The sequence below is a fragment of the Argiope bruennichi genome, chromosome 6, assembly GCF_947563725.1.
Source record: "Argiope bruennichi chromosome 6, qqArgBrue1.1, whole genome shotgun sequence".
NCBI classification, from domain to species: Eukaryota; Metazoa; Arthropoda; class Arachnida; order Araneae; family Araneidae; genus Argiope; species Argiope bruennichi.
Window position 1 is genome coordinate 113,760,318 of NC_079156.1, and position 26,693 is coordinate 113,787,010.

Genomic DNA, 26,693 nt, shown 5'->3' on the forward strand with positions numbered 1-26,693 from the left:
TAAAATTTATATTTTTAATGCTACATATCCGTTTATTGAAAGTGAAAATCTTCCACGGAAGAAAATTTTGTACACTTATTGTTTTATTTTGGAATATTTTGACAATTTTCCCTTTTATAATTCATTGGATTTCAGTACTTACGCCTCTGAGTTATTACGCATTGCATTAAGCGTTTAGTGCCGACCCCCTGGCCTAACGGTAGCGCGTCTTCCCCATGATCTGGGAGTTCCAGGTTCGAGTCCTGGATCGGGAATGGTTGTTCTCCTCCTTGTGTTCTCTCTGTGAGGTGCGTGAATGAGTCTTCCTGTAAAAAGGGGTTGTGCAAGCGAGTGTTTGTGTGCTATCTTCATTTGAGCTAGAAGTCAGACTTCTGCCCTCGGGTGTTCAGGGGTCTTTACCCTCCGAAGCTACTGCGCAAAATTTGGCTTAAAATAGACACACGACAAAAAAAAAAAAAATAAGTGATTAGTAAAGAACAATGCTATGCATTGCATTGTCTGAATATATGTGGATATATGCATTGTCTGAAATGAATCCGCGGGAGGGTTCCTCACAAAAGTTTCTCGCATGCTTTCCAATAACCTTGTTATACCAGAGACTGCTTTACATGGCACTGGCGTACAATAGTTACTAAATATTCATCTTTGGGGTGAATTTAGCATTTTTAGTGATTACACCGTGTTATTCTTAGCAAGTTATTTAACGATTAATCCCTGGTATGCCGTTAATAGTATTCAAATTGATTCCTGGATTTTGTGTTTTAGACACGTTTTTCTCCACCGATTGAAACAAAATTTAACGTAAAGTGCCACTTGTAGCCATATAATACCATATCAAATTTGATATAATTAAGCTATTGCATTTTTTGAATTATTGCGTTTACAAGCTTCTGAAAGTACAGACCGATAGACAATCAACATGTAGTTGGATTTTGCTCAATATTTGATAGGTTTTATACTATAGATTGTTAAATCTGTGTACCGAATTTTACCTATCTAGCTCTCGTCCTTTTGCAATTATCGTGTTCACTTATATTCGAACAACTGGACAGGCGGATTTCCTCAGAATGGATTTGATTCAAAGTTTGATAGAAATCTGCAAATTTGGTGTAAAGACTGTGTACCAAATTTCAAACATCTAGCTGAAAGCATTTTGGAGTTGTCACAGAGAGAGAGGGGGGGGATGGGCATTTTTCAAAAATGTGTTTTGGGAATGCAGGGAGGTCTAAAACGTGGAAATTCTTTAAAATCTTGATTCTTAATTTTTTGACGATTACTATACTTTACACTACGTATACTATAAAGTAAAAATTACTCAGTGAAATGTTATTTTCCTGATATAGTCGTAATTCAGATTGTCCGTTACAAATCAATATAATCCACCAGTCAATGCAATACAAAAAAGATCAAAACAGGAATGTTGCAGTTTCCAACAATTGTAAGAATAAAATTCGTTTTAGATGAATCTTTGTTTAAAAAAATAAATAACATAACCTAGATGATTAAAAAGATGGCGTCGCAGCGAAATTTTAAATGAAAACTTTTTGATAACGTCTCTTTTTTTACCTTCAAAAGAAAGATCACTTAACATTTTCAATTAAGAGGTTTGTCTTCATAAACAGACCAAACCCACTTTTTCTATACATTTATACAGAAAATCAAAATAAATACCTGACAGAAAGAACTATAATACTTTTCGACACACAACCTTTCAAAAATAGTAATTTAGCACTATCGCAAAGATTATCATAATTATTCACAATATGCCCCAAAATGCATCAGAAAATGGGCGTTCTTAGTTCTATACTCACACCGTATAGCAGAAAAATACACGATACAACACATAAACGCAAGCAAACATTTAAAAAAAAAAAATCGTACAATAAAATCCGGACAATAGCTCTTAGGTCATCTTTAAAGAAATAGATCAATGAAACAAAAACGTGACCGCGTGCATTTTTTTTTCCAGCCACCATTGTTGGTCATTCTGAGAATAATTTTTCTTCTAAAATGCAAGGGGAGAAGGGGAGGAATTAAATTCGCATAAATGCAGGCCAAGAGCACGTTCTGCGATGCATCATCTCACCTGTTCCAAATAGGTCAGAGAAATGAGACGAGGGAAAGAACAAGAAAAAGTGAAAGAATAATGAGATATGCTTATGAAGGAAAAGGCGAAACGGCTGAAGGAAAAAAAAAAGGAAGAATGGGAAAAATTAATAAAATGCTAACCGCAAACGATAAAAATCATGTTATTCTGAAGTTGCTAAAAATGAAGCCTTTTCGTTATTTTAAGACAAGAAAGATTTTTTTTTTTAAGTTTTCAATTCATCATGCAATGAAAGCAAAATAATAATAATAATAATAAATAAATTAATTTTATTGATAAAACCATTTTCTAGATTTTCGCTACATTTCTTTTGATGTTTTTATCCAGAATTCAAGACTGATTCGAAATGTTAGGAAAACTTACCCACATTTCTAAGCAAATTAAAAAAATAAAATTGCTCATTAGAGCAATATTATATATATATATATATATATATATATATATATATATATATATATATATATATATATATATATATATATATATATATATATATATATATATATATATATATATATATAATAAATAAACAAATAAAAATAAATAAAAATTAATAAAATGCTAACCGCAAACGATAAAAATCATGTTTTTCTGATGTTGCTAGAAATGAAGCCTTTTTTATTATTTTAAGGCAAAAAAGATTTTGTTTTTTAAATTTCAACTACAAAGGAAAGTATAGTGCAATGGAAATAAAAAAAAATATTTTACTGATAAAAAATATTTTCTATATTTTTCGTTATATTTTCATTTGATGTTTTAATCCAGAATTCAAGACTAATTCGAAATGTTAGAAATAATTAAAAACATTTAGAGTAAATAAAAAAGAAGAAAGAAATTGACTACATTAGAACATAATATATTTCTAGCAAAAATAAATAAATCTGGCAGCGTCAAAATTTACACTATGACACATCTTTTAATTTTTGAGAAATTCTGGCAACAGTATAAACGATGTACATGACGCTGTTCCAAAACTACCAATATTATTTTTTAATGTTTCTTAAATGTATCATTTCATATATCAGATCTAACAATCAGCATCGTTCTACATATAGCAGTTTAAGTGCCATGTTGACACGTGCACAATCATTACTTCTTTTGTTGTTGTTAAAGAAGATGGAAATTTTCTTTTGACAGCTAAATGTGAAAGATCAAATTGGCCGTTAACACATCAATGAAATATTGCCTAAACCTTGCCACTAAGGCAGAACCGGATTATTAAAGAGGCAAAACAAACAACTGACAAAGACCCCCACAATTTTAGATTTCTAATGTCTTCGAGATTTTTTCTTTTTTAGATATTTTCAAAGATATTTAATTTTATGCTATCATTGATGTAAATAATCATGTATCAGTATCTTGTGACTAATATACAAGAAAAACTAAAAGTGAAGCAGTCGAACTTATCAAAATAAAAATCAAATATTATTTGAATGTCGGTGTATTAATTGTATTCGAAGTACAATTTGCAAATTATACATTATATTATTAAATAATTTTTAAAAATTATAATGAATTATAACGGGAAAAAGTGCGATCCTATAATTAAATTATTTAAATTGTGTCAGAGAAACTTTTTTTTATTTTTTTACTATTTCATTTAAAGTTAATTTTAAATTTTAATTTTGTATATTTTGATACATGATACAGTGAAATCCATTCTTTTGAAAATGATCTGCAATTAAATCTTTTGCTATTTGCTATTTTAATTGAAATTTGTTACTCAGAAATTCTCATACAAAAATTATTTTTAAATCATTTTGTTGTTGTTGTTGTTGAAAGGAAAGGAAAGGAAAGTTGCGGGAAGGAGAAATGGGATATCTTGCATTACCTAATGCCCCTAAAACGCGTAATTCGGCGCTGCAATTCACCAGCGTTGTTATCGTATTCAACATAAGAACAAAATTGGTGCTCAGTATGATATAATGGTGTTCATAGTTCCGTAATTCTGGTTTATAATAATGTATTATGCAACCAACATATCAATAAGACTGCAAAATCACGTGTTTATATGATGACTATAAAAAAATAGCTCTAAAAGAGCTAGGAAATGAAAATATTGCTGACATCCAAAATAAAGAGTAGAAAGTTCGATTCAAATTATTTATTCGTTACTAGAATGGGGGGGGGCGAGAAAGAACCAAACAAAACATCAATTTAAGTTTGGTTACAGAAATTAAATGCCACACAAATACAAGATACCTAGTTCTCTTGAATTAATAAAATAATTTGTAGGTTGGTTTTGACAGTCATCAAGACTTGCAATGCCTAAATGCCCCTATAAAGCTTAATCCGGCTCACCAGTGTTGTTATCGCATTCAATGTAGGAACAAAATTGATGCTCACTGTGGTGTACTGGTGATGTACGTCCCTAATTCGAATGTTGTATAGTACACAAAACAAACGCACACTTAATCTAATCTGATTTCAATACCTCCACTGTCCAACAATGTATAATGCAAGGTAGGGAGAAATGAGTAGAGCTGGCAGGGAGGGAAAAAAAATCATGACCAAGCCTATCAAATCAAATTCATGTGATCATATTTCCACAATATATTGTATCGTTAAGTTACGAACAATGGCATAACTATAAAATGTCCTGTTTCTAAAATCTTGCTGAGGCCTGGGCCAAGTTGTTATAAATACATGCTATTGATGCATTAATTCTTTCATTTCTTCCCCGTGATCTGGACGTCCCGGATTCGAGTCCTGGTTAGGGTGTGGTTGTTCTTCACCCTGTGTGTTCTATCCGTGATGTGTGTAAAAGAATCCCCCCTGGAAGCCCCTCCCCCCGTAAAAAAGAGTTTCATTCATTTTTTACAAAGACTAAATCCTAAACATTCGTTGTCTAATTACATAACAGGTTGTGCTAAGAGAGTCTTTATGTTTGACAATAATAAAAAATACTGTAAAAAAATCTACCAAAGACGAAATTTTCTCCTCAAAACAAAAACCATAGATTCAAGAAATAATGAAATTTTGTTTCCTAATTTAAGACAAAACTTTCGCTACTTTTCAACAACAAGACAGTAATTTTCCTTCAAATTGTTCAATAAATCACTAACCACAATCGCCGAAACAATTCAGAGGGTATATTTACCAACATTTTGAACCAAGTATCATGTAAATAATATACAAGGGGAAAAAAAACACGGATATATATCGCCGCTTTAATTGAAAAGACGGGGAGTCTGGGCGTTTACTTTCAACAAAACCGTCCGACCGAAACCCATACTTCAACATTACTTCCAAATGACTGCCGATTGGTAATTGTATATGTGACACGTATCAATTTCACCAATGACGGATGGGGAGCTATGTGTTCTTCAACCGTATTGTAAATGTGCTCTCGGTTATAATTATGGTTTTACGGTGTGCTTAAAAAATTTACTTTCCAGATTGAAGTCAAGTATTGGAATTGCGGTGAATTTTTCAATTTCCTATGAAATTCCTATCGAAAGAAAAAAATTACTTTTTAGCTATCCGACAAAACAAATATAATATTGCATTGTCTAAATATATAAGCAAAAAGAAGACATTATGTTTAGTTACACATGAAACGATATATTATATCTGAATTTTCTGAATTTCGAACATAATATATTCTTTTATGTAAAATTCTGGAATATATGAATACAGAAAATAAACATATTTCATTAAGTTCGTAAGCAGACAATTGATTGTTAAATATATAATATATATTATTAAATATATTGAAATACAAACTAAATATAATTCAATTATAATAGTTTAAAAATATATAAATGTCTTGTGTGTGTGTGTGTGTGTGTGTGTGTGTGTGTGTGTGTGTGTGTGTGTGTGTGTGTGTGTGTGTGTGTGTGTGTAAACATATCTTAGCAATTCCGTGATCGAATGGAAGGAACTTTTAAAATTCGATTTGCTTCACCACGGGAGGCATAGTTCACGTACAAAGAATTAGTGGCCAAAAATACGTCAGTTTACATTGCGACACAAGTGCAGAAAAGACCAAAATTTCTCCCTTCAGTGGTTTTACTATGAGAATTTGATAAGGATTTCTTTGACAAGTGTCGATTTAGGCAAGGGAATTTTAAGTATCTTTAAAAGAATGTTGTAAACATGAAGGATTTTTATCCCTTAACTTAAAACGGGAGAACCTGTTGAATGCAGTTTTACAGAGGGCGTGTTGTATTAATGAAATAAAACAGTGCGAATTGGATCAGGAAATAAGAGACCATTTTAGAATGAAAGTAATATGGGTTAAATTAAGAAAAAAATTAGGAAATTAATTAAAGCTTATTAGATTAAGAAATTTTCTTTTATATTTATATATATATATAATGACCTAAAATACCCAATTAAAATAATATTATCCATTATTTAACTGATTTATGAGACAGTTTTGAAAATGGAAGAAAACAATTACTGAAAAGTTTTAAACAAAAAACTATACTAGTTATATTTATACATGTTCAAGTTTATAATCATTCACATTCAAGTAACCAAAAATTTTATAGACTTAATACATTTTAAAAAAACCCAAGCAATAAACAAATATTTATCTAGATAAATATTTTCTGAGCATTTTCAAAAAAGAAAAAATAATAATAATATTCATTTGCAAGAAAATTTTGAAAGGCGCAAGAATAAAGTAGTTCTTCACTAAGAATACTTAATAAAATTGCATTAAAATAATTCAAACATTTCCTTTTTCACGCATGGCAACGGAACAGAATTATAAATGAAGCCGAACCACGAATTTCACAAAAGCCAAACGATTTTTGATTCATTCAGCAAACAGATTTCAATGCTTCAAACAACTGCTGAATTCGAATTTTCATTCTTTAATTCAGCGAAGCAAATCAGGAAATCTGGATCTATTGTTCAAAAATGATCGAATCGTATTTAATTCGACAGCCGTCAGGAAGTCGTGACGATCAATCAAATATCTGATATACAAATTAGCATTCGTTGAGCTTGACCTGTCTGCGCTTTGGTCGATAATGCATTTCGATTTTGATTCAAAGATCAGGCAGATTTCTGAGTATGCGATATCATTAATTCAAAGAAACAGTTACCCCTTTCTGATATGACCTGTTTGATGTGTTCTCTGTTATCACTCAAGATAAGGTCAATTCGAAAAATTATTTACTCACATTACATCAAATACAAGTCCGGCATATATTTGTCTTTAAAATCAGGATTTTTAAAAGATATAAAAAAAACACGTTCCTTTTGATATTAATTAAAGTTTATTTTACTAAATGAAAAGTTTGAAAAAGGAAATGATTGATTTTATCAAAATAGTATAGGCCTTCAAGGAAACTTCGAGCATATCCAATAAAGAAAAAGTTCACACTACCATTAAATCACTTTTTAAAGGATGTTGTTTCGGTTAAAAATTGTCCAATAAACATTCTCAAATAGCAAATCAAGCAATTATTAGTAGTTTTTGTGTATAATCTTAGTTGAATTGAAATTGGCCCATTAAAATCTCGTATGTTATCGTATATTATTGAATATATAAAATTAAAAAAGAAAAGAAAAGAAATTGCTTTTACCTAATGTAAATTTGATGAACTATTACAAGAAAATCATTACGTCTCAAACAAAATATACTTATTTAAATCAAACATTTGTTAGAATACTGTTTTAATTTTTATAAAAAAAGAAATTGGCAAGCCTATTAATAAGGTAAAATTTCAGCGAAAATTATCAGAAAATAATAAGAAGAAAAAGAACAAGACTGCAGAGATAAAAAGACAATGAATGCATAAAAATAATTTCCGAAAAACATTTTCAAATATTTAATTAAATACAGATAATATTCTTAAAAATACAAATTGAGCGTCTATTTGTTTTTAGTTATATTATTAATTTTTAAAAAGCGGTCCTATATAATTAAATTGCAACCTGAATTTTACAGCACAGTCGAAACAGTTATACAGAGAAAGCAATTTTTTTTAAAGGTATACATAGAAAAATTTTTAACAATTAATCAAAATCGTTGTATGAAATTCTATGCACGTATTATATATCAGCAATAATATGGTGAATCTGTGAGCTAATATTTACTATAAATAGATGTTAATATAGTTCGGTCTTGCATTCTTCAAAACACATAGGCTTATTGGCATACGATTACTCAGAAAATCTCCCAGAGTTACAAGAATTAATCAATCAATAATCAATTCAATCAATAACAGAACATAAAGTATTTTAAAAAAACCCTAATATTTGAATAAAAATTCTTGGGGAAAGTAAATTTTTTTAAAAGCGAATTGCGAACATTCTAATAAACAAGGAATTAGTTACATAATTCGGACGAAAACGTTAAAAAAAAATATGTTGTATCAAAGGGGGAAAAAAAAAAGAAATAATTTGTAACATTTTTAATCATATCTGACACACGGAATGAGGCTTCAATTAGTCCTTGCGTCATATACTCAAACAGAAACATTAAACTCGGGAACAAGAAGCGCTTTTTTTTTCTTCTTTTTTCTCCCCTTTAAATTCCAGGCTCTTCACTTTATCATGAAAAGAGAGCTTTCATAAAAAGAATTCGACCTCTCTCGAATGGGGAAATTTTTGAACTAAAACTTCCATCTGCTGAAGTGTATCTCCAGCGGAGTTCGCGAACCTTCAGCTGGTGAATTATGGAATGGGTGGTTGATTTAATTACCAGTGTAGCGAATCGCCGTGTTAAAGAACAGCAGGAAGAACAAAATAAAAACACGAAAGAAAAGAAGAAAAAGTAATAAATAAATAAACAAGAAAACGATTTTCATGATTCATTCAGGGATTGCCCGCTTGAAGTCGAGTGAAGAGTGACGCTTAACGAAGAGGATGTAAAGGTTAAAATTCCAAGATGACTTTTTTTTTTCCCCCCTTTACATATCGTTCTATTCTGGCAGGGATCTCTTAACATCAAAACGTCAGTAAACACTAGCTTTTGATTTAAAAAAAGATGTTTTAAGGTCATTACATAAATTTTTCATGTAACGAAAATTCTCTAAATGGAAATAGACTAATTAATCATGACCTTGATCTCATCTAAAATTACAATTGAAGAATTAATAAAAGCAATAATTAATTCCTTACTTAACCTAATAAATACTATACCTAAAACAGAAGTTAATATTTTAAAACATATAAGGAAAGAGTCAAATTTAGCTAATATCATAACACATCAATTAAATTACCATTATTTCATTCGAGTTTACACATAAAAAGTCCAACTTTTAAAATTCAATATAAAGTTATAATTTCAACTTCAAGGTTAACGTCTATGGAATAATCCCGCAATCGAATAAATTACTTTTATTATTACTTCTTTCTGGTATCGAATAATAGTAATAACAATCATTTCAAGAAATTATTTTAGAGCATTAAAAAGAAACAGCCGGAAGATAATTATAAAATAAAAAGCAGAAAAAAATATTATTCTACGATATTTGTTAAATAATTATTAAGAAGTATATACGAAACGAAACGTTCAGTATAGAAAATTTTTCATTGAAATTTAAGCAAAAATTTCGTTAACATTTCATAAACATCTATTTTTGATTATTAAAGTCTTGAATACTTAAAGACAGTAGAACAGTCATTTTGCCAATGGACCGAAAATAAAATACAAAAAAAAAAAAAATCCTATTAAAAGAATAGGCAGTAATAGAATTCATTTTAATTTATATCTTCTGTAATGTTAGGCATCCAAAAATTGGAACAAAATTCAAAATACTCTAAACGTATATTCAAATCAAGAAAAAAAAATATTGACTATTTTTATAAAATCAGATTAAGCTGCGTTCTCTGAAATCTAAGTCATAAAATCATTCTTTTTTTTAACTGATGTATTTCGATCTAAAATATTAAAAATGATGAGTTTATATTTCAAATAAAAGGCAAAAGATCAAATAAAAGACAAAAATACTACAGGGACTTCCACAGAATGTTATAATTTAGCTTCATTCTACAATAAAGAAAATGAATTTAGAAATCTAATAGGTTTTGAAATAATGCCTTTTCTACTTTAACGGTTCGTAGAATCTAATAAATATCTACAATTTTCTTTTAAGACAAAATACACTATCTCAAAGATTGATGTAGTTCCGTTTTCGAATTAGTGTGTTCCTTTATTCAGTGATAATTATTTAAAATGTGTTTTTCACATTCCAGATGATCTAAATTCTGGTAATACAACAAAATCTCGAGGTCGCATTCGCAGACGATTAGAATATTTTGTATAATTCGCAAACACCAAAGTTAAATGCAAGAGTTCCTGCTACCTACCTACTTTACTTGGCTTGAAATGAAATAAAACATCAAAGGAAAAATCAATAACAGGAAAATGAGAACAGGTAATGCTAAAATAAAGACCAAACGATAACTTTCAGGAAAGATGTATAATTAACCAATGAGAAATTGGTTAATTTCCATAATCTATGACTAAGAGTGGAATTAATCACCGAAGTGTTTGAAAAGGGAGTGGCTCCAAGCATAGCAAACTATTACTGATAATTAAATATTACGTCACAATGTTACATTTTGTAATATTTAAAAATAAAGATTCTAAAAAATAAGGTGAAAAAGTTATTCATCTTTTTTAAATGATTTTAAATTCCATTTTAATTTTCTGATAATGGACTTATTTCATATACGCGCAAATTTTTGACATATTAAAGAAAATTCGATTTTTATTAGCTGAACATTCTTTCATTTCACCAGTGCAGTTGATCTTCTTTTATAGATGCAATTTTCTTTTCTATGAAGATTTGTTCACAATAGAATAAACAATTTTTAATTTTTTAATAATTTTTATTGAGATAAAAATGTATTAAAAAAAGAAACGTTACAGTATTTTGAGATATACAAAAATGTAATCTAATTACCTTACTATTATCGTCTGATTTAGTTGTGAAATTAGATTTCCCAAGGATGGCTAGGGATGTAAAAAAGAATAAAATTTAAAAACATGAATTGAACAAATGAGCTCGCTTAAATAGCTTACAAGAGGTCAAGAAATAAATGATGAATATTCAAAAATAATCTAAAAAATTGTTCCAATATTCGAATTTAAAATACCAATTTATAATGAAAACTTGGCTGCTTAAAGTGAATTCAAAGTAGCTCACAATGACGTAACAAATGGAATTGTATTAAAAATGTATTAAAAAGCCATGTAACTAACTTTTAACAGCAGGTTGTGTTATAAAGTGCAGTGAGGTCACATCTTTTTTTCTATTGTAAAATGTGCAGTGAGTTGTAAAATTAGTATGAATTAATTCAATTTATGCATATGGCATCAATATGAATTCAGCCCCGTATTTATATTTCTGAAAGATTAAATCAATTTAATCCTAATAAAGAAGCAATTCTTACAAATAATATATACCTCTTTTATAATATTGTAGAGGGAGGGACGAGACTCTTTATACATCATTATGCGGTAGAATATGAGGTAAAATAATAGATGAGTTCAGGAACAGTTATTTAATTATTTTCTAAGTTCCACATTTCACAAGGCAAAATAAACACGAACATGAAAATATACGACACTCACTTAGAATACAATCTAATAATGACCCCCAAAAAGGATCATGCAAAATATACCTTGATGTTAATAAGGTAACGCCATCTGTTGTATCAAAAGAGAAGGTAATAAAGTTATGTAACCGCTACAATATATAAAAAAAATGTACAATATAAGTAACAGTTTTGATATTTCATTCGATACAAAATTTTCATTGTTAAGAAGAAAAAAAAAAAAGGGCTCCCAAAAATTCCTGTATTATGACTTATTATTAATAGACATATTAATAGAAGGATAATTAATTGTATCTTATCCAAATATCAAGCTATCACAGTATTTCTATAACACATATTGTAAAGAAAACAATAAAAAGAGGTAAAATACAAAGACAAATGTATTAATTTTTGGCTACGACCCCTTTTTGCTTGTCTGTCATAAATAAATCTGACAAATAAATTGTCAGACAAATTCTTTCCAGTCCCAAAATTACAGTCTGAACAATTCAGTATATTTTACACCAATGCAATGCGAAATTGATACCTCAATGAGTGAAATACTCACAGTTGTTTCTCTGTATGAAGTAATAGATGATTAATCAGTTTTAACTTTCATTGAATGGTTATTTTTCGTCATAGATTCATAGATCCCTATCAATGTTAAATAGCTAGACTAAATAAGGAAGTGAAATCTTATCGTATTTGGTCGTTGGATTTTTAAAAAATGACCGAACGGAAATTTAAAAACAGATAACTCACCCTTTATCAACAAATGTGGAAATATTAACGTAAAGAAAAATCATGAACCACTGCGTAAATAACTATAAAATATTTAAATTTAGATTAAAGCAGAATTTGATAATTATTTTTTTGCTTTGGATGATGATGATGGAGGCCCCCTTATCACCCCCCATAAATAATTCATCCTTTAGCAACAAATGTGGAAATATTAACAATTAAACAATTATTTTTGTTAATGTTTATAATAATTGTTCTGTACGTTTCAGTATTCTGCAACAACCACTTTTCGACGATTCTATCTTAATAATGGGAGAGACGCGGATGGATTAGCGCATTTCCGGAATTCGTCATTCTTTGACCTTGATTTTCGCCCTATTAGCTATTTTTTTGCTCAAATTTTTTTCACGAGTATATGAATATCGTGTCGTTTCTCACCATATTATTTTAATTCAGTCTGCAAGTAATCCGAGTTTATTTTATTCTTAAATGTAAATATCTCCTCCTTTCATCTTTCCTCTCAACCCTACTTTGATGAATTAAACTCGTCCTAACAAATGCGCAAAAAAAAGCGCGGAAGGTTTTATAATCCGTTGTCAAGGAATAATGTTATTTATTATTTTGGTTAGTTAATTAATTTCTTAATATTATTTTTGATGTCATTAAAAGCTACCATTTTTCTAAGAACTACAAATTTATACCAAAATGCAAACTGAAAAATAAAAAAAGAATTAAAAAAATCGTTAATACATTATAAATGAAGTATTTTTAAATTAAGAGCATTTGTATCCTCATATCGGTCGAAACTATTTAAAAATAAAACAAGCAAGACAAATACATTGTACCTTTAACATACAGATTCAAAATCACAATTAAAAATCTTCTTTCATTCGTATAAAATTTCCATTTCTAGTGACAAATATTTTTATAATTAATTAATCAGAATTTTCTAAATGTATGTTTCTGTCTTATGATTTCACACAGGAAATTCTAAGAATATTCTCGAGTTACATCAGCTGCTACATCATTCCTTCACATACTGTGGTCAAGAGTAAACAAGAATTAAGAACGTTTGCGCGCAAGAATAAATGACATCACACTTCCTACGCTCCTCAATCAGCAGTGCCCAAGAACCTGTTAATAGATTTTGATGTCTGGAACGTTTTTAATAGGCTTTATTCAAACTTGCATTTCAAACCAGAATCAACTTCTTATTAGAAATTCGAAAATAAAGATTTCAAAACATGGGATTTCACCAGAGGCGGATTTCCGACTAGGAAAGTTGCCTAGGATAATAACTAGGCTGAGATGAAGCTGCATAGGTCAATTAAAAAACTTTATTTTTTTTTATTATTTCATGACTTTATGCAGTGCACATTATAATACCTTACTTTTAATAAAAGGGTTAATCTAATTTTATATTTTAATGCATATTTAACTTGTTAATATTTTATTTTAGGCTAATTTTTTATTTTATTAACTTTTTGAAAATGTATTTGTTTTCATCTATCTTTTATTATTCTAGACAGCCTGGTATATACATTTGTAAACAGTATTATTGAAAGAAAATTTCGGTGTTATATTTCGGTGCAAATACTTAATAAATAAAGTGAATGCGTAGTGAAAATATAACAAATTAACCATTAATATTTGATTAAGTATTAATATTATTCTAATATTTTATAATTCATAATTTATATTCAAAATTATTCTAATTTAATTAATATTATTCTAATATTTTATAATTCATATTTTATATTCTAAATTATTCTAATTTAATTAATATTATTCTAATATTTTATAATTTATATTTTATATTCAATATTATTCTAATTTAATTAATATTATTCTAATATTTTATAATTCATATTTTATATTCAATATTATTCTAATTTAATTAATATTATTCTAATATTTTATAATTCATAATTTATATTCAATATTATTCTAATTTAATTAATATTATTCTAATATTTTATAATTCATAATTTATATTCAATATTATTCTAATTTAATTAATATTATTCTAATATTTTATAATTCATAATTTATATTCAATATTATTCTAATTTAATTAATATTATTCTAATTTAATTAATATTATTCTAATATTTTATAATTCATAATTTATATTCAATATTATTCTAATATTTTATAATTCATAATTTATATTCAATATTATTCTAATTTAATTAATATTATTCTAATTTAATTAATATTATTCTAATATTTTATAATTCATAATTTATATTCAATATTATTCTAATTTAATTAATATTATTCTAATATTTTATAATTCATAATTTATTATTCAATATTTTATAATTCAACTAAAAAAAATAAAGTTATTTCATTGATATGTAGAGGCCCTCCTCTCAGTCTAGCAGCCTTAGTCAGGTATCTACTTTGTCTAGTTAGAAATCCGTTACTGCTAGTAGCCGAATAAATAAATTTGTAACATTTTTATGTATAATAAAATATTAGGAAAATTTTATTACTTATATATATATAATTAGCGGGGTTCCTATATGTTTCATTTATTCATTTCTTGTTAGAATATTTATAAACATTTAATATCTATTTCAATAATATTGAGTACAAAAGTAGATGCTGGGTAGTTAGAAATAACTCATAAATAAAAATAAAAATATAGTCACAAAATAAAATTTTTAAAAAATTACTTAAATGAACACATTTACATCTTAAATGAACACATTTACATCTTAAAAATTCATTGAAATGTGAACTTAAATTTTCAAGTTTATTAAAAGAAGGATTTCACAATTTGCACTGTTCACTAAATACCCAAAATCGTAACTGCATTTCAATCCGAAATTCAAACACAATGCGTCAAAAATAAAACGATAATAAATTTAAAAAATGATGATAAATGCTAAAATAAAAAGTGCTTAATATAAAAATTATGATATACACCTATCGTTTTTATAAAAATAAAACACTGTAAATGTTTTATTTTAACCTTTGCCTATTTATTTCAGCTCTGAATTCATCTTATATTATCGAATCTTAAGTCTCTCTCTCTATCTCTCTCTTTTTTCATTTTTTACTATTATTTTTGAATTGGTTTCTCCAGTTAAGAAAAGTTCTTTAGAGATAATTTTAATGCTTTCAGTTCATCAGGAATTTTACAACTAAATATAACACTGAATAAAAAGGAACAACAAAAAGTTATATTTTTAAAAAGATACCCCAATTACATTCAATTATCAAAAAAACGTCGAATTATTATTATCAAAATCCATTTATTCATTAAATTAACTATCCGTGCATATATAATGTTTTATTCATTTTGAATTAGATAAACCTTTAAAACAGATATTTATATCCATTTTTAATTTAAAAATTATCACTTTTTCTTTCTAAACTCATTATAGACCTAATTTTTTATTCGAATTTATAGATAGATAGTTTTTGTCATTAAGATTAATTTCTAATATATTAAAAGATAAAATCTTTTATATATAGAACGATTTTTTAAGCAAAAAAAAAAAAAAAAAAAAAAATCCGAACAGACAACAAACAAAAAAAAACTTACTTTCAGGAGGAAGCGACCGGCGAAAACTTGAAATTTTCTGTCCACTTTAACACACATATTGATATCAAAATTCTTCATTTGAAGTTAAAAATTAAAAATCAAAAATTTCGCTGAGCAAACGATTAGAGGTCAGGGAAGAATTAAAATTGAGTTAAGATTTCTATTTTAGATTATTAAGAACCACTTCTTAATATAATGACAAATAACATTCAAACATCATGTCGCAGAATATAATAAAACAATTCTATTTTAAAATGAGCGATTATTTGTTTGATTTTCATTGATATATTTGTATTCAAACAAATAAATTCAGCTACCCCCAAGTCACAGACACCAAATAGGAACACAAGTTTGCTCTTTTTTTTTATTACTACTATTATTTATTTATTTTCTTTATTAAAACAAGCTATTCTGCAAGAACTAGCAATGTTTTTATTCAACAAATGCACAACATCCTCCTTCAAATTGTTTTTCTTTTAATTCCCGAAACCGAAGACAAACATCACTGGTTTCAAAAACAGAGGCGAAACATTCGACCGGTTTTAAAAGTACAATACCAAAAAAAGTACAATTAAGGGGAACAGGTAGTAATAATAATCGTGAATGGATACAAAAGCATAAATGACTCTGAACAATTAGTCACGCCGTCTTTATTATGATGATGCTCTCTCAGAAAACGTTAAAATAAAGAGGCATATAAATAAGAATAAGCTACTCGAAAACTGCTTTTCCAATGAACCCAAAGAAAGGAAAAGGTGCCGCCATTTTGAATTAAATGTCACATAAACAAAGGTTAAAACACATAACCCGCAGCGCAGTTTATTTAAAGAGTCCCATACGTTACGACGGGCCATAACCTCGAGGACCTCAAGAGCCATGTTTCGGAAGAACAGGTATAAAATAAATTATAAACAAAAAAAGAGAGCTCGCTCTTAAGAGCCAAATTGCACAGAGAGATAAACACTATGGTTTGCTAAAATTTTTCACCTGGTCAAGTTCTCCCCGTTTTCAGCCTCCCCCCCCCCCAAAGCACTTGACGGTGCAGAAATAAACTCGGTGACGATGTCTGCAAATTCACCCCCAAGAAACACTCCTTTTTTTCCTTTTCTTTTTTTCGTTCCCCGTCTTCTCTCTTTTTCCTTCAAGAGCTCATTTTACGCTTAAGAGTGCATAGCTGTTCACGTAAAACAACGCTATTCCATTTTTTTTTTTTCTTTTCTTTTCTTTTCTTTTCTTTTACCGGTATAGGGGAACGTAAACCAAACACATAAGGCATCTTTAAGTCTTTTGTTTTTACACGCTTACGTTGAAACAAAAAAAAGCAACAACAAAATGTATCAAAATTAGTTATTTGAATATATACTCACATAAGATTTATATGAGAAAATTTCAATATTTATTTAAATTTCAGATTTAAATATAAAGAAAACATTTACAAACCACATTTTGTTGTTTAGAAGAGAAAGAAATTAATTTCACACAGCTCAAGAATTAAACTTCTAGATTTTATGTAGATTCCCTCTTAAACTGTAACGGTATAAACGCTTTTTACTTTTATTCTAAATTTTTTTTCAATTAATTTATACATATGTTACAAACATATTAACGAAAAAATCTTAATTTGAGCTTCAAATTTAATTATTTATCATATCAGCAGGAACAATAATGAAAAATCTTAAAACCTATTTTAAAATTTAATCATTTATTATAATAATAATAACATAAAAGAAACACGAAGAAGTCGGCTCGATTTAAATGTTGTTTTTTAGAAAAAAAATAAACCATTCTATAAATTACCGATAATAATATCTGGTACAATATTTTGTTTCTATAAACAAAATCATAAATATAAAAATCGACTACAAAAAAATGATTGGCCTAACTTAAGAAATGAATTAAAATAAATAAAACATTATTACAGAGTTTACAGGATATATTTCCTAATATATTTGATGTCTTAAAGGCTTTTATAAGATTCCATAAAAAAATCCTATGTAATTAAAAATTCATAAAAGATTTTACTAAAAATATACAAAAAAATGCATAACACAATGAAAAGTATTGTTGCAAATTACGTATAAAATTATTTTGTAAAATTTGTCCACTTTAGCGGGGAGGGGGGGGGATCGGAAATGAAATTGGTCTTTATTGAAAAGACAATTCTTTAGCGTTTTAAATTTTTTCATTAGAAATTATGTTTAAGAAATAACATTTTAGAAAGTTGCAGTCAAATTTTTTCTCACTTCTTAATTAATTATTATTGTAATTAAAATTTCGAAAAATTCGTTACCAGGATCACATTTCCACCTTTCAAATTATGTTTGTGCATCATATGGTAACTCTAGGTCAAACCGATTGCCTGCAAATCACCGGTAGACACACACATTCATTTTTTATAATTAGTATAGATTGTTTCTGTAAAATTTAACTGGCGCAAAAAAATCTAAAAGGAACTGAGATTAATTATGGCTTTCTTTTTCTTCTGAAATTACAAGTTATTTTTCATTTACCACTTGTATCCGTTTCTTGTTAAGGCCGCACATTTATCAACTCACACTCACTATGGAATTACAAAATTAAGACACCATAGCTAATTCGGAATGTAAATCACGCCATTAGTGGTAAAGCCGATTTCGATCTCAGATTGATTACAATCATTGAAAAAAAAAAGGCTAAAATTCTGCCAAGTCGTTAACGGTTTCTTTGAAAATTTTTACAAGGAAATGCAACTAGAATCAACACACATAAATCTGTGATTTCTGCCTAGCAGATAATATCAGGGTCGAAATACGCCGCCAAATTGGAACCTATTGTTCACCCAAGGGTTGCCATTCCAAATTATTGCGTGCTGCTAGCTGACTTCTGCACCTAAAAGGTTTCAAATAATAATTTCACTTTTTTTCCCCACTATTTGTCGATTTATAGTGTGTGTTTTTTTTCCTTTGGTATTAGACTTATTTCCTTTCAGATCTATAGCATTTTTTTAACTGTTTGTTTTGCTTCTCTTCTATCCTTTCATAATGTCGGAAAAAAATATCACATTCTCTCCTCCCTCCAGCAAACTTCTTCCTTGTCGAACCGCTGCTAGACCATACAAACACACCCATCCGAGTTCTAAGAACGCCATACTGTTATGACTACGAAAAAACCGAACAGAATAAACTGAAACCGCAACTGTAATATATTTTATACACACGCGCGAATAAAAGTATAAAGCGAGTATTGCACAGTGCATGGCATGGGGTAGCTTTAAGGTTCATATAATTTTTATATTTATTAACATTCTGTATTTTTTCAAATTTTTAACGAATATTTTAATATACAAAAGTTAAATCATAATTTATTGTGTCATAATATAATACAGATTTACAAAACAGAAAAAAGATTTAGAATGAAAATCCAACAATAAAATTATCTAAACGATTAAAAAAATTAACATTAATGAAACTGACAATTTATTTTCTTAAGATAAATTCATAGAATGTAGCCAGCACCAATTATGAGTATACTGATTACCTTAACTGCTAATGTTTAGTTTTGAGCAAACTTATTCATCCAAAATAAGAACACGAAAAATGTAAAAATTCTTGATTACGAATTTTTCAAAATTGTAATAGAAAATTCAAAATTTTAATAAAAATATTTCATTCTTAGGTACAAAATAAAATTATTTTTTAACCATTATCGTTTGGTATCAATTTACAGAAGAATGAAAGAAAAAGAATTCATCGCTAAGAAAAAATTCGATTACTCTGTGTTTTACATATTTTCATATTATGAAATTTTCAAATCAAATTCTACACCACCATTTTCGAACAAATAAATGAAATCAATTAATACGACTTGGCCATACACCACCAGCTTAATAAATTGCATACCATATTTCTTCTCTTCATCGTCATCATTTTGACTTCTAACACACGCGAAAAAGTTTAATGTAAATTTTTTTTTTAAATGCAATTTTGCTTTTATGCAAAATAAAAACAGGAAGGTCAATTGAGTAATTTATGTCACGCTAAGCACGACTCTAATTTTTAAACGTGATTTCTTTTAAGTAATAGATTTTATTCAACCATAATTTATCTATTAAATATTGTTTATTTCATGACATAAAATTATGAGTCTTTTTGCCTTTAATAGATTCTGTATGACTGTTTTCCCATCTGACTGGAGGGATGCTGGTTGATTGTGGTGTTTTGCATATTAGAGGTTTTGTTTGATTACTTTACAAACTATGGAAGTGAATTCTATAAAAGATATTCTATTTATGAATGTTCTAACATGTATTTTTTTTATATATAGTTAAGAGACTAATTCTTAAAATACAGCACAAACATAGAAAAATATAGTCTGGGTCCCCCCCTATAGAATGAGATAAATACAATTTTCGTTTTCATTTAACAGAATGTCAGTGTTGAAGAAAATGAGCAACGGTTTGATTTGATTTAAAAATCATTTCTAAAAAAAACCGATAAGAAAACATCAAACAATAGTTTAAAGCCTTCATACTCATTTTAGCCTTTAGTTACTCCAAAACAGGACAAACAAATTCAAAGTATCCATCTAATTCTTGATTGGAAAAAGAAAAAAGAATTGAAACAGTGCAAAACAGAACCTGAGAGCTACCCCTCTCCTTATCTCTCTCCCCTCCAAATTTAGAATACTCAGATGATCAGTCAAGGCCGTCTTGAATGAGATGATGAGTCATCCAATGCATTATTTTATGAAATATATTCGTTGCAAGAGATCAGGTGCTATCTCCAATTTACAACTACACAATCTAATAATTGAAAAGCTAAGCCTTGACTATTTTAATCCAAATTTTAAAATAATACATTATATTTAGAATATACAGGTATGCTACAAAAATAATTAGTCATTCTAATATTCAATCAAATAACAATAATTCCACAATATCATCATTACGCGATTTTTTTTTTTTTTTTACAAAAAACTAGACCCTTCAGACAATAAATTCTAAAATATTTTATTTACGACAGTATAATATTGTAAAAATGTACTGAAATGAATTCTAATCACTGAAGAATCATTTTTTAATAACACACACAAAAAAAAAGAAATTTTAAGCATGAAGTAAATAAATTTAAACTTACTATAACTAATACAAAAAAAATTAAACAACATTTGAAATATAAATAAAATAATCAGCAGAATATCGCCAAAGGTATAACTGTATTATAATAAAACAAGGAAAAATTATGCATAAATATTTAAAATAAAAGCGAAGCAATCATCAAAATATATAAGAATAATCATTAATCTTTGAAGAATAAAAATATCAGTAGTTGGTTGCATCAGCATAATTTTTTTCCATCTCCATTAGAGTTTCCAATGAAGTCAAAAATTAAACAAAACAAAAAAATAGATAATAACGGCCAATTTAAAAGATAGTTGATATTTTGCTTATTTTATCTCACGAAAAAGAATAAGAAATATAAAATAAATAACTATGAGTTTATTAGACCATTATTCAATATCTGAGTCATTTTTACGTTCAAAATAAAACGCTACTGCTAAAAAAAGAAAATGTGTTTCCTTTAAATTTTATATTAAAATGGAATATAAACAAGTACTAAAAAGTGGGATAATTTTATTCCTTAATGAAGTAACGAACACTTTTGAAAATACATATAACCGAAATAATAGACATAGATTTTTTTCCACCTAAATATCAATTGAAAAAATCATCAATATCTGAACTAGAACACAAATATTTACTTAACAGCAACTGCAACATATAATTTGCTAAATTGGTGCCGTATAATTCTAAACATTTTTCAATAAGAATTCAGAACAAAGTTGTTACGTGGAACGCGATTGTTTCTTCTGTGTAAAATGCTAAAATATAATATAAGCTAATAATAATATAATACATAACAATGGATGATGTTCCTCAAAGTTATCAACCATTTTGAAAACGTATAAAACAAAAGAAATGGGAGTGAATCTTTCAATCCAAATTTCTACCAAATAGAAAGAACATTCTTTTAAATAGAACACGGAACCAAATAATCACTAAAAATGGTGCTTTTAATTCTAGATGTTTCCCAATAAATGTTTAATAGAATTGTGTTAATTCTGTATCTATACCAGAACTCCATTTGCACAATCTATAATGAAACCTTACGGCTAAAAATCACCGAATCATGTAATCACAAAATTATTACCATTATTAAATAACTCAACCGAGCATTACAAACGCACCTGTTCGCCAAATCATTGCAACATTTCGCAACACGTACAGCTACTGGGCGCGCACTTTTATTGTATGTAAACACGAAATTCTATTAAATATTATTGCTAAGACCATTAAAACTGTTAAGCTGTTGTTTACAAATCAAACACATATTCCGGTCAGTCGCTGCATTCGTATGATATTTTTCGTGGATACTTATTTTTAAGAATAGAACCTCAAAACGGATTTTTTATTTGATAATTAGAATTAAAAAAAAAGAACAATTAGAAAATAATGTTTAAAAATGACATACATGTTAAAATGAAAAGGGGGAAAAATTACATCAGACGAATAGTTCTGATGGGTTTTTTGATATCAGCCTTTCTTTCTTTTTTTATTTCTTTATCAATTCTGCGGAACGACATTTTTTAGAGTTGTTTTTATCTACTGATAAAATGGCGCCAAGGAAATTACTATATTTAGAGAGAAATTCTACTTCTCAACAACTAGCTTAAGAACTAAATCTCAAACAAATATATTACAAGCTAAACATCCCAATTTATAATTTTACATAAATTATCATTTAAATAAACATTGTTTCTATTTCTAATGCTTCTTTTAGAATAGTTTTTGGGAACAGTACAAAAATAAACAAAGATGAAAATAATTTTCATATAAATACTGAATGAGATTTTATGTTAATTTGTATCTCGTTTCATTTTTTAGATGAGGAATTTAATGAAGTAATTACAAAAAATGGTGATTTAAAAGTGAGGAAAAATATAATAAATATAAGGATTAAATTTTTTTAAAAATCACTGAATTATAAAAAATTTGTCGTTATTTAAATGTAATAAAGTGATGCCAAATTTCAATCAAATTTACAATTTAATACTTTCTGATGTTTATGCATATGATTGATGTTATTATCAATTTTGAATTTTTTTAATATCAATTTTGAATTCTTTTAAAAATATTTCAAATTCGTGAATACTTTTGAAAAGTAAAACACAAATCGAGAACTTTCGCTCTATATTTTTAAAAATTTGATTATAGCATCAAATTATTATGAATTATCGTTTCAATTCATTTCGTATTTTAAAAAATATAAAAAAATTATTCACATCTTAAAAACTGAAAAAACGCCCCGAAATATTTTGTCGCATCACTGCGTCAAAACCTCCTATGGCCATGTAAGGACAGATAAAATCTTCAATAAATACAAAATGCGATAATTTCAGGAGAAAAAAAAATTATTCAAGGTTTTCCATGGTTCACTATAAAGTTAAATACGATTATTTCAATAAATACGGATCACACAGATTTCTCAAAGGTGCTGACAGCTAAAACAAAAATTTCGTGACAAAACGAAATAAAATATACTTAAAAATGCGTCAACGTCCGCTGGGAAACTACAAATCTCCACCTGGCTATTATTCAAACAAACAAAAAAAAAAAAAAAAAATCCGATCACGGAACAGTCAAATAACGGCCCAAGAAAAAAAAGTAACTCACCTGTTATACCATTCCACTGCGGTACGATACCAGCAAGAGTTGAAAATCTTCCACAACCGGCCGGTGAAACAAAACTTATAAACAGCACAGTTTAAAAGAAAATCCTCAAGGCTTTGACACAAACTCCACAAAATATCCTAAATAATGATCGCACACAGAAGAATATAAGCAATTTTGTATCCACAATCGCAGAGTAATCCGTTGTTTTGATTAACTCGTACACGCACGAACAACACTATACAACCTCTCTTGACTCACGCTACGCTTCATCTGCAAGAATTTTTGACGGAACATGCTGCTGGTGGCCGCGCAGTCTGAGTGAATGGAGAATCGACGTCTGCGCATGGTGGGCGGAGTTCCTCAACCGGAAGTCACTGAGGAGGCATCTTTGCTTTCAGTTTGCTATCAGAGTCGGTAAATTCAGTCGGGTTTTCTGTGGCGTCTTGTGTTTTTTCTGGAAATCGGTTAATGAAGTGGGGTCTAGAGCGGATGAGGTCTATCGTCTGTTATTTACTGCGACTTGGATCACCCCCCCACTCCCACTTGTCTGTCAATCGAAAAGCAATTTTCTTAGCAAGGGAACTTAATTGAGGGAGATTTGTTCGTTAAAATATACTTGTTTACGTTGGTCTGTCATAGTTCCCCGATTGTGTTTACACGGGGGAGAGGTTGAAACAGAGATAAAATGCATTTTTTATGCGCTTATTTGTTTCGTTTGCATTTTTTCCTCTCCCTGTAACAGGAAAACTATCTAAAGTATCGCGACTGGTGAAATTTTATCACGAAAAAATTCAAAAGAAATTCGAAACTTTAATCTGAAACATTGTAATGTGATGATGTTTTGCGTTTCATTCGTCTGTCTTCATAATATTTTTAAATTCTTACACTTATTTATAGTAAAGATAAAAGGTACTTAAAATGTATATTTACTATCATCACAATGGATAGGAATATAAATCCAATAATTAATACAATGAAAAGTATTATTGTGAAATATACGTAAAATATTTTTAAAAACTATTAAAATTGGAGAATAAGCTGTATAAAAATAAAACGTATAGTTAAATAATTTTTTTTTTTAATTTGTGTAAAAATAGATTTTGGGCAATAGAATTCACCGAAGTTATCGAGAGAAAACGTTAAAAATTTCGATATATTTTTCATTAAAAATCTAGTTAAAATTTTGAAAAATAATTCTTAATGTGTTCCTGTCAACACAGAAATAACTACGTACCAAATTCGATCGCTCTCGATCTGCTCAGTCTATTGTATTGAGTGATTTTTGCACCATGCATGTTATACGACGCTTGATATAGTGCATAACGTAACTTCGCGTAACTCAAAATATTTCATACGACGCATCACACAACAGATAAGATAATATCACATAACGCTTAAAGCATGTCGTATGACGCAACACATAGCGCATAACGTAACATCACATTACTCATAAAACATATCATACGGCGCATCACATAGCATAATATCACATAACGCTTAAAGCATGTCGTAAGACGCAATTAGGGATTGCAATACCGGACCAAAATTTCAATACCGGTATCCGGTATTTTTTAGATCTTAATACCGGGATACCGGTTTTAATACCGGTATTAGAAATTTTAGAAAAAGAAAGAAAACAGGTGTTCTTTGTTTTATTTGCCAGTTTTATAAGCGAGTGTAAATATCACAAAAAATAATACGCAACTTATAAATTATAACAGTATATAAAGAATCACAAAAAAGTAAAGGAACAACTTATTTATTTAAATCACAAAAAAAATTGTAAATATCACTATTTACTCTGTAGTACTATTACAAATTTTTGAAATGTGATTTTAAAAAACATAATGCATCAATTGTACTGTCATATTGTTCTTTATTTTTTTGGTATAATACATCTATTACTCTTAATTGAATTCCATGACCATAGCACAATTGCTGATTTGCACCAATCAACTTTCCAACTTTCTTCATAACTGTTGCTCCATTTGTCGTTATGGATACCATATCTTCGTTCAGGGATAATCCATGTTTCGCTAATTTAGATTTAAGCAATTAATTAAGCCATTAATTAGCTAATTAATTTCGCCCATTAAGGAGACATAAAAACAAAAACGTATACTATTTTGCTGTGTTGGCGATCCCTGAACATATAGTGGAGACAATTTTAAAAAATTCTAGTAAATACCGAAAAACAGGTATTTAAACTTGTGAATACCGGTATTACAAAATTGCACAAATGGCACAAAATATCGGTATTCGGTATCCCGGTATATCGGTATTGCAATCAATAGACGCAATACATAACACATAATGTAACATCAGGTAACTCATAAAATATATCATGCCATGTATCACAAAACACATCACATAATGCTTAAAGCTTGTCGTACGACGCTTCACGTAATGCATAAAACATATCATACGGCGCTTCACATAGCGCTTAAAGCATGCCGTATGACGTAACACATAATGCATAATGTAACATTACCTAACTCATAAAACATATCATGCAACACATCACATAATGCTTAAAGCATGTCATAAGGCGCATCACATAACATATAATGTAATATCATATAATGCATAATGTATATCTCACCATGCATCACATAATGCATAAAATATGTCGCACGATGCATCATATAATGCATAACGTAACATCATATAATACTTAAAGCATTTCGGACGATGCATCACATGATACATAAAATAGTATCACATAGCGCTTAAAGCGTGTCATATGCTGCATCACATAATGCATAACGTAATATCAAATAACACTTAAAGCATGTCACATAATGCATAACGTAATATCAAATAACGCTTAAAGCATGTCTTACGACGCATAAACATAGTCTTGTTAAAAATCATCACTTCTCTTGCTGTTACATATACAAGGGAAATTCAAATGAAAAGGTACAAAACGACACTGTGGGTATAAATGAAGACTTTATCCAAAGTATACACCATAGGCCTGAGCACAACGATCTCATTGATTAATGAGCCGAAGGATTATTCCTTGTTCCCAGAATTCCTATGGCCGTGACGAGACCCAGTCCGTCATAGTGTCC

The 26,693-nt window shown here is 28.4% G+C and overlaps 1 protein-coding gene across 2 annotated transcripts in view; it reads right to left on the minus strand.

Annotated features, from left to right (window-relative positions):
* LOC129972132 (protein TANC2-like) overlaps nt 1-23,877 on the minus strand; it is a 133,962-nt gene extending 110,085 nt beyond the window's left edge. For both annotated transcript variants that reach the window (XM_056086140.1, XM_056086141.1), the window contains exon 1: nt 23,620-23,877. The gene's annotated coding sequence lies outside the window, so the exon portion shown is untranslated. The remainder of the gene's footprint in view (nt 1-23,619) is intronic.
* Between the last annotated feature and the right edge of the window lie 2,816 nt (nt 23,878-26,693).